The sequence below is a fragment of the Molothrus ater genome, chromosome 13 (genome assembly GCF_012460135.2).
Source record: "Molothrus ater isolate BHLD 08-10-18 breed brown headed cowbird chromosome 13, BPBGC_Mater_1.1, whole genome shotgun sequence".
NCBI classification, from domain to species: Eukaryota; Metazoa; Chordata; class Aves; order Passeriformes; family Icteridae; genus Molothrus; species Molothrus ater.
This window is the reverse complement of record NC_050490.2, coordinates 14,917,974-14,926,565: the sequence shown is the minus strand read 5'-3', so window position 1 is coordinate 14,926,565 and position 8,592 is coordinate 14,917,974. Positions and strand designations below refer to the sequence as shown.

General features: G+C 44.9%; 1 long non-coding RNA gene across 1 annotated transcript; it reads right to left on the bottom strand.

The window, feature by feature from the left end:
• Positions 1-6,034: 6,034 nt before the first annotated feature.
• On the bottom strand, positions 6,035-7,777 carry LOC118690991 (uncharacterized). Its single transcript, XR_004980936.1, has 3 exons — positions 7,556-7,777; positions 6,339-6,501; positions 6,035-6,113 (listed from the first exon to the last, which is right to left on the bottom strand). It is a non-coding gene; the product is annotated as an uncharacterized LOC118690991 (long non-coding RNA).
• Positions 7,778-8,592: the final 815 nt, after the last annotated feature.

Genomic DNA, 8,592 nt, shown 5'->3' with positions numbered 1-8,592 from the left:
AACTACAGATCTATTAATAATTTTTAAAAGCTTTAAATGCCCCTAAAACATTTATATTTTCTATTTGAAGATTATTTAAAGTCAGCAACTAAATTTTAAACTAAATTAAATTTATATGGCCTCTTTAGGTTAGTGAGCATAGTACATACAGCTACTCTGGGACTTGCATGGACCTTTCATCATTAATAAGTGGAACAAGATAATTACATGCTCCAGTAGCTCTTAGGGGTCTAGAAGTTATCACCACATAACCTGCTTTATAATGCAGGGAGAAATCATCTGTGCTAGAGCTGGGGGTATAATTCAAAGAAATTTCCATAAATATATAAACACTGTGAAATGAATTCATGTGATGTGCAGGCATTTCATTTCAGAGCTGCTAATGTGTTTGCCCATTAATTTGTCAGGAATGTTCACTTTGATTTGCTCCATTTACCTTGGGAGGATGTTCAACAGCAAAACAGCCAAAACTGCAAAATTAGTCCACAGAAGGGCATCTCAGGTAAGTGCTGCTGAATTTGCTCTGAAAGGTCCATGCACAGATGCCTGCTCAGGTAGACAAATGCACAAAGAGCAAGGGTCAGAAGCTGCCTGGAGCTCTGGAGAGGATCTCTGACTCCACACACAGACACCTGACTGAGGGAGATGCCTCCTCCTTTGCTCCACAGAGAGAGGATCCCCTCTTCCACACTTACTTTTGGCAGGATTGCTCTGCTCCCATCTTACTGCCCCCTTTCCGGGGCTACACCTCCACACCAGCTGGGACAAAGCACTCAGAAAGCTCCAGAAAAACTGTCACATTATTCAGAATTTCAGCTAATAAGTGCTTTCTGGCTGGTTCCAGATTTCCCTGGGATTATTTCCAGCAAGATTCAGACTGTGATGGACAAGTTTTCCCCGCAGAGCTTTGCAAAGCTCCCTTCACAGGCAGTGGCTCTGCGAGAGGGCACAGCCTCCCTGCCCTGGGATGGAGCCCTGCAGCTCCCTGGGCTCAGCAGGCAGCTGCCTGGACCAGAAAGGAGCTCCTTGGCTGGGAGATGCTTCACTTCTCCCCACAAGCAATGAAACAGGGATTCCTCAAGCCTTCTGCACCCCTTTGGATGGACAAACGTAGGATTGACCAGGGGTAGGACGGTCAGGGACGGACGGAGACGAGAGATCTCTGCAGCCAGGGCTGGGAATTTGGGGTTCATTGCAAAGGGCCTGGGTGCAGGGCCCTGCTGGGAGCTGCCAGACACAGCTGGAGCAGGCCTGAGAGAAGAGAGGGGTAGAGAGGATGAGAGAGTGAGAGAGTAAAAGCATAAGAGAGTAAAAGGGGTAAGAGAGTAAAAGCCAAGAGGTAAAAGTGCAAAGTTCCCATTACAATACAATAAATCTCTTCTGTGTTGAATATTCTGATTCTCACTAACCAATCTAGTACAAGATACAAATCCTACAGCATTTCCATACAGCCCATAAGAATCGCTATGTTACCATACTGTGCTACATTTTAAACCCTAAAAACTCCTCTTTGGGCCCCTTCTGCCCAGCTGGCAGGGTCTGCTCTGACCCTTGGAGCTGCCTGCAAGCAGAGGGTGTTGTTCCATCAAAAGGGGATCACCCTCAGCCAGCCACACCATTGTTTTCCTGTTGTTCAGTAACTAAGGGATCTCAAAGCTTGCTTTCATTTCAATCTCACTTATAGTTTCTATATTCTCACAATCTTTTGCCAGACAATCATATTTATAAGGCTTTCCTGTTTCATCTTCCCCAACAGACAAAAACCCCTACAAGACCTGTGAGCTCTCCAGCTGCGGACACTGGCACAGCTGTGGCAGTCACAGGGACATAACAGGCTCACTTTGCTCTCTGTCACCCCTGGCTTTCACACAGCCCCAGGCTCAGGGGGCGTTGCAGGGGGACCTGCCAGGTCCCCACACATCCAGCCTGTGCAGGCAGGTTCCACACAGCTGGCTTGGGAGCATCACCCAACCCTGGCACAGCACCAGGGGCTGGGAAAGCAGAAAGCATGGCCAAGCTTAGGAACAGGCAAGTGGGAACCTGCACAGCCTTGGGCATCTGGAAATGGTCTGAAGAGGTATTAGATAAGCACAGTTTTTGCCATCTGAACGACTCCTCTGTTTCTGTTTGGCACAGATGTTTACATTTTGGGGCGTTTTAAGGGAGTTTTTTGCAAGAGCGTTCCTAATATTTCCCCTTGTCATCATTTTTCCAGTTTCTGACCATTTTTAACAATTAACAAGAGCTGAGAAATTACAGGATTTGGACCTGGAGAAGTTGCATTGCTCAGAAGCCAAAAGAAGAAGTTTTAGTCTTGCTAAGAACTAAATTTGATAGCAGTGAGGAACAGAGCCCATTCCAGCACCACAAGCATTTCAGTGGGCATTACAGGACTACACTGCCTTTTCCTCAGTGAAAGAGGACTGGCACACAAGCCCTGGGCTGGAGGCAAAAAGGAAGAAACCTGGAAGAGCACTGCCAGTCCTTACCTCCTTGGGGATCTAGAAGGGGATGCTGCCACTGGGGATGGGAATGGGTGTGAAGAAAATGGAAACAAATACTGGGGACCTCAAGGAAGTGTTTGCAAAGCCTGCCAGGTGAGATTTCCAAACAAGTTAACAGAAACAAATGCTCTTAAAAGTTACTTCCTTCACAGCACCACCCCACAGATCCATTTGGAATGGCAGCCCCCTCAGATTCTGCCTCCCAAAAGCAGAGCAGGCAGATCTGCCCTGCAGGTATCAGGCAGATGTGCTGGGCTGGGCTCCCAGCAGGGACCACTGCTGTTTGCCTTGTACACACCCCAGGCTGATACTTGAAACCTCAGCTTCCACTTATTCACATCTTCAGAGAGAGATACCTTTGTTCCTTTGCTCTTGGCATCTTGATCTCCAAACACTTGAGTAAGTGGTGTTTTGATTGTGTGAGGATGAGGGCAGCAGGGATCCTCTCCTGTCACTACAGCACATGCACTTGGTACACAAGAGGCTCTCAGCGAGTCAGGTTTCACTCCTGACATTGGATTTTCTGTGTGAACCATTTATTTTGCTGAGTTGGCATTTATACACCCTCCCCCTTGCACCATTTGAAACCCGAGACAAATATAAGCTTGAAGTCCTGACTTCCCCCCTCCTCTGCAGAAAGCTAAGCTGGTGTGGCCACCCAAATTCCAGACCAAGCTGCTGAAACCCCATTTCACTGTTCATAAAGCGTGTAAGGTCTGCCTGGTGCTGGTTCCCACATTCCTGATCCAGGCAAGCTGGATTAAAGTTCCTCCCTCACAGCCTGCACCTCTCCTCCATGCATCTAAACTTACATGGATGAATCCACACAAAGGAAAGCCTGGACAAGTGCAAAATAATTTTTCCACAAATTTAAGTGCAGGACAACCTCCCCTCGCTGGCTTTCTCCCCATCATCCAGCTGTGCCCATAAACCAGAGGCTGACCAACCAAGGCAGGGGTTGGAGGCAGCTATTAAACCTGCTCCCTGGAGCTTTAACACTTGGAGCAATTTGTAGTGGAATTATTCTCCCAGCTCAGCTTGCAAACCACCTCCACACAGGGTTCAGTGCTGGGGTTCAGCTGCTCTCTGCCAACCCTTCCTCTCCAGAGGAGGGGCTCAGATGGGCACACAGCCCCACCCTGCCCTTCCAGCTGGCAAGGGAGCCCAGGTCCAGCCTCTTCTCCTCCTTGAAGCGCGTTATTGTTAGTGTGAGCTAATCTGCCAGATATGCCAACTGTCTGGCAAGCAGCTCCAGGCAGCATTGTTTGTTTAGGATAGGACTGGGCTCTGTGAATCCAAATGAGACATAACCACCTCAGCCAGGAATGTCTGAAGGTGTGTTGGGCCTGAGGAGGCAGGGAAACAGCAAAACAGGCCACAAGCCTAGAGCTTTATAAGGGTTTGTGTGTGTTTCTTTTTTTAGTTATTACCTCGCCTCCGCTTTAGATTCTTTGGGAAACCAGATACCAGAGTGTACCTGTATACCAAATTCTCCTTATCACCACACAACAGAGGTGGTGATTTGTTTTTCAGCAATGGACTGCAGATTGTTTATTATTTGGGTTCTCTTGTTTGTGTTTTCCTTCTCCCTCTCCTCTGGAGGGCCCTCAAACACTTTACTGGTGAGCACTGGAAAAGTGAAAAGAGGAGCCCATCAGTACCTCAGCTCCTCCTTCATTGCCTCCTCTGCCCTAGAGGAAATGCAGACCCTCCAGTCTCAGCAATGACCAGAGGATGAACTGGTTCCTCAGCAGAGCACTGAGCTGTTCTAGAGCCCTGGAGCCACACCCCATCCCACTTCCCAGGTCTCAGATGTTCATGTTCACATACCTACACAAAGCTCACAAAAAACCCAGGCAGCTGAAGAGCTGTTGCTATTTCTCTCTAGTCCCAACATTGCCAAGGAAAGGGAAAATGGGGGACTTAGTTGAAATGGGGACTCAGCTGAAATAAGCTGGAGCACTTCTTGCTCCATCCCCATGCAAAGCAGCCAACCTTGGAAACCTCTTGCAGCCAAAAAACACAGACCAGGCTTCAGCTCAAGGACTAGAAAGTGGCTCTATCATAGTTATAGAAGATGAACATTATATTCAAGCCTTAAAATTACTCACCCTTAACAAAAAACAGCCATTGCCAGCTCCTTCCTGAGAGCAGCTGCCCTTGGGATGCAGCAGGAGAGCTGCTGGTGCCAGCCTGCAGGCTGCCTCCTCCAGGCAACCCAAACCCACCTTTTAACACACACAGCCCCTCCTGGCTCATCCCCCTGGTCAGCTCTGCCTCTCAGGTGCTCAATTGCAGAGTTCTTGGTGCTCTTTGGCCCTTCCCAGGGCACGGGGGTGGGGATTACCAGCACATCTCTCCTGCCCACAGGTGGGCAGATCCAACCATTCTCCAGCAGGGCCATGTGGCCCTGCCTGCAAATCAGCAAAGTGCTGTAATTAATTAAAATCAATTAATGGGTGTCATTTCCCCAAACTCGACCTCAGCCTTTTTGCATTCACATCATCCCCAGGCATGTGCCAAGGCAGTAAAAACACATTTTACATTTGCTTCCTTCATAATCCACAGCATCACTGTAGGCTTTTCTCTTAGCTTAAGGAAATCTCTCTGCAAGAAAACTGTGTGGAATTGTTAAAGAGCTTTGCTCACCAAAAGTAGCATCATAAAATGTAAAGCACCAACCAGTCTCTGAGCAGCCCAGTGCCTTGAAGAAGAGAAGCAGAGACTCACATAAACCTTGAGCAAGCACACACCAGGGAAAACTGCCCTGAAATTACCCTGTCAGGTCTGCCTGTTGAGACAGGGTGAAGGTTCTGTGCAAAATGAACTTGCATTTATTTGGAAATAAATGACAAATGGCTCCATTTGTCTTTTACTCTCCCGTTAACGCTTGAACCTGGGGATTATTATCCCTGCAGTGCCTAAGGCTTGCAGATGAGGTGACCTCTTCATCTGGACAGGATTCCCTCCATTTGGGGAGTACCTTTCATCAGCCCATCCAGCCTTTTCACCTGTACCTTTGACCAAATACTTACTGCTCAAGGAATTGTGAAGAGTTTGCCAATTTAGTTCCATGGCTGGGGTTGAGCTACACAGCTCTGGGGCAAGGAGAACTCCTGTGAATGGTGCTTGACAAACAAGATCCACAAAATAATAATTAATTCCATAAGCATGAGCTGGAGCACGAGCTCCATAAGGAGACAGTCTGAGCTATCGTTATTTTTGCTTTTGCCATTTCTAGCCACCTCAAGCCATTTATCTGGTGTCTCTGTTTACTGTTTACCTTCCTCCCTCAAAGAGGAAGTGATTGGCAGTATGAACAAACAAAATAACTTAAAAAGAGCATGAAAATGTGATTTTATCATTTTGTACGTTATCAGTGATATTTGTTATGGATTTGTTATGGAGTTTTCATTGTATCTTTATAAAATTTAGATATTTTAACTCTCATTTTTTTCTCTCCCAGTGCAAAGAGCCACAAGCACCAAGCTCTGTTTTGTTTTGTTTTCTGTTTCTGTTTTGTTTTCTTCCATTTTCAGTCTTCAGTTTTTGTTTGCCCTTTTTATTTCCTTTTCTGTTGAGAAAGCAAAGTGCACGTAGACAGAAAGCCTGGAAGGAAAAAAATGGAAAATAGAGATTTGAGAAAACTTTAAAAATTACACTCGAAACGAGTCATGTTTCTGAAGTTCAATTTTGATTTTTGTGGGTTTTTTCCACTGGAATATCAAAATACATGAGGACAGTAAGTTAATAATGTTTGGACTATAATAGAATATTGACCTATTTTGCCTCTGAGACAGGAGAGGAATAAATTTAGGAATAAATCTAACTCACAGTACATCCTGTTGCAGTCAGCTCTTTTCCTGCAGCAAAGAGGTGGGAAACAGTGGCCATCATCATCATCATCTTCATTATTATGATACACAGAAATGTTGATTGTAATCATAGTACATGCCGGAGAGAGCTGTGAAGTGCATTTTATTTCTCACAAAATACCCTGGAGGTGCAAAATAGACAAAAATAGGATTAATTGAGTCTCTTTTGTCTGAACATTTCCCTGCTGATTTTAGGCACTTTTAAATGTGTTAGAGAAAAATCATCAGTGATAGCAAGATACATAAAAATATATTTTTTAATGAAGTTGCTTCCAGGAATGCCTTTCATACTTGACCTAGCAAGGATGTTCTAGGTGGTCCAGAAGAACTCTGGACCTGAGGTGTCCCATGCAAGGCTTTGTGCTGTGAGAAACAAACACTGAACCAATACAAACTGATTCTGAAATGAACACAAACATCTGTTAATTGTTTGATAGAAGTGTGATGGATGTATTATCCTGACAGAGGAACAACAGGTAAACTGAATTTCCAGGGATCAAACCACAGAAATCAGGGGGTGGGGGAAGCCTTAGAGGGGAGGAGGTGCTGCTGCTTCTTGCTGTGGCTGCACATACATGTGTCACATCACTGACACACAAATATTTTACATCAGTGCAGTGATGAAGGGTTTTCTCGTGAAAATGAGTAGAGAGGAGCCCAGTACCAAAGGAGTCTGGAAACAAAGACAATTCCATGCTCTGGTGGTACTCTGAGAGAAGAGGAACCAAGTATCCAGGATTTTGTCATGAGCAGGGTTTATTGGGACAGAACTGCTCAAAATGCTGCCTGAGAAAAGCAGTTTATTGAGCTGGGCCTGAGATGTGTGAGTGCCCAAGCTTCTCCCTCACTTGGCTCTCTAAAATCAACAATAATGTCTTGTAACATGAAGAGACACTGAGATCTAAATGTCTGACTCACAATGCCCACGTGTGCCCCATTAGCACTTTGCCACTCTGGACTGTGAGCAAATTACCTTTTCTTTCACCTGAAATAACCTTTTCTTTCACCCTGAACCCATTCCTCAGATTTCCTTGGCATTCTTTTTCCTCTGTTGAAACCCTGAGTCCAAGCCTGGGGAAGTTCACAGCACATCTTGTCTTGGAGTTTCCATCCTGTATCACCACATTCAGGGTTTTCCTGTCCACTGGGGTGTTTGTGATGATTGAAAGAACTCACCCTCAGTCAGCTTTGACTTCGTCTCAGCAAAAAGACCCAGCAGGCCTTCATGAACCAGACTTCCTTCTTCTTCTCCACTTCTCTCAGTCCCTTCTGACAAAACTAAGGACCCTTGGGCCATATTTCCTATTTATTTCTCTGTCTGAAGTTAATTTGAACAGATGCACGGAGAATGACAGTTAAACAGCCTGAAAAATAGGTTTCCAACCCCTGAGGCAAAGTTTAAACTATTCTCTTTTTTTAATTTTTTTTTTGCTTCTATCAAAACAGCCTGAGACAACCCTGCTGCTGAGCTAATGGCTAGTTTAGAAATTGCTGCATTCTCTTGTTTTCCTCTTCAGCCAGGTTTAGAGTGAAAGCTTTGTGTTTCAGATACAACAGAAGAACTACAACAAGAAGTAATTGTACATCACTGTCGGGTATCACCAGTCAAAGAAGATGAAGCCATTTGTGAAATGCTCCTATTTTCCAGGGCTGGTGTAGCTTGTAAGCTGTTTTATTTCTTCATTTCTGTTCTCCTTAAAGTTCACTCATGCAGTTCAGGCAATTCACAAGCAATAGGAACTTTAATCCTGCTGCCTTCTTTGAGATCTCATGGTACTTTCTGAAAAGAACCCTCACAAATCAAATTCTTCCCCTCTATCCAATTCTTCTCTCTTGATTTTCCTTTTTTTGCCTAAGAAACAGATCTGCTTTGCTTCTGGGCTGGAGTTAACCAGAAGTGTTTAAACCCAGAGGCAGATGCATCACAGCAAGGGACTGCTTTGTTCCTATGGAAATCACCTGAAAAAGAAATGAGAAAAAGTAAAATACCCTTGAACATGGATTCTGCCATTAAAAGTGAATTATAACTTCCTCAGAATCTGAAAAGAAAAAAAAAAGAGAAATTTAGAGAACCCATTCCTTTATACTAAAATAATTCTGGGTCGTGCTGTCTACTCTTGCATCCTTCTAACAATTTAGGTAAGTGCTTGTGTGATCACCTAGGAATCTCTGATTTTTCACACTCTGTTTTATAGTGTTTTCAGGTCTCCAAG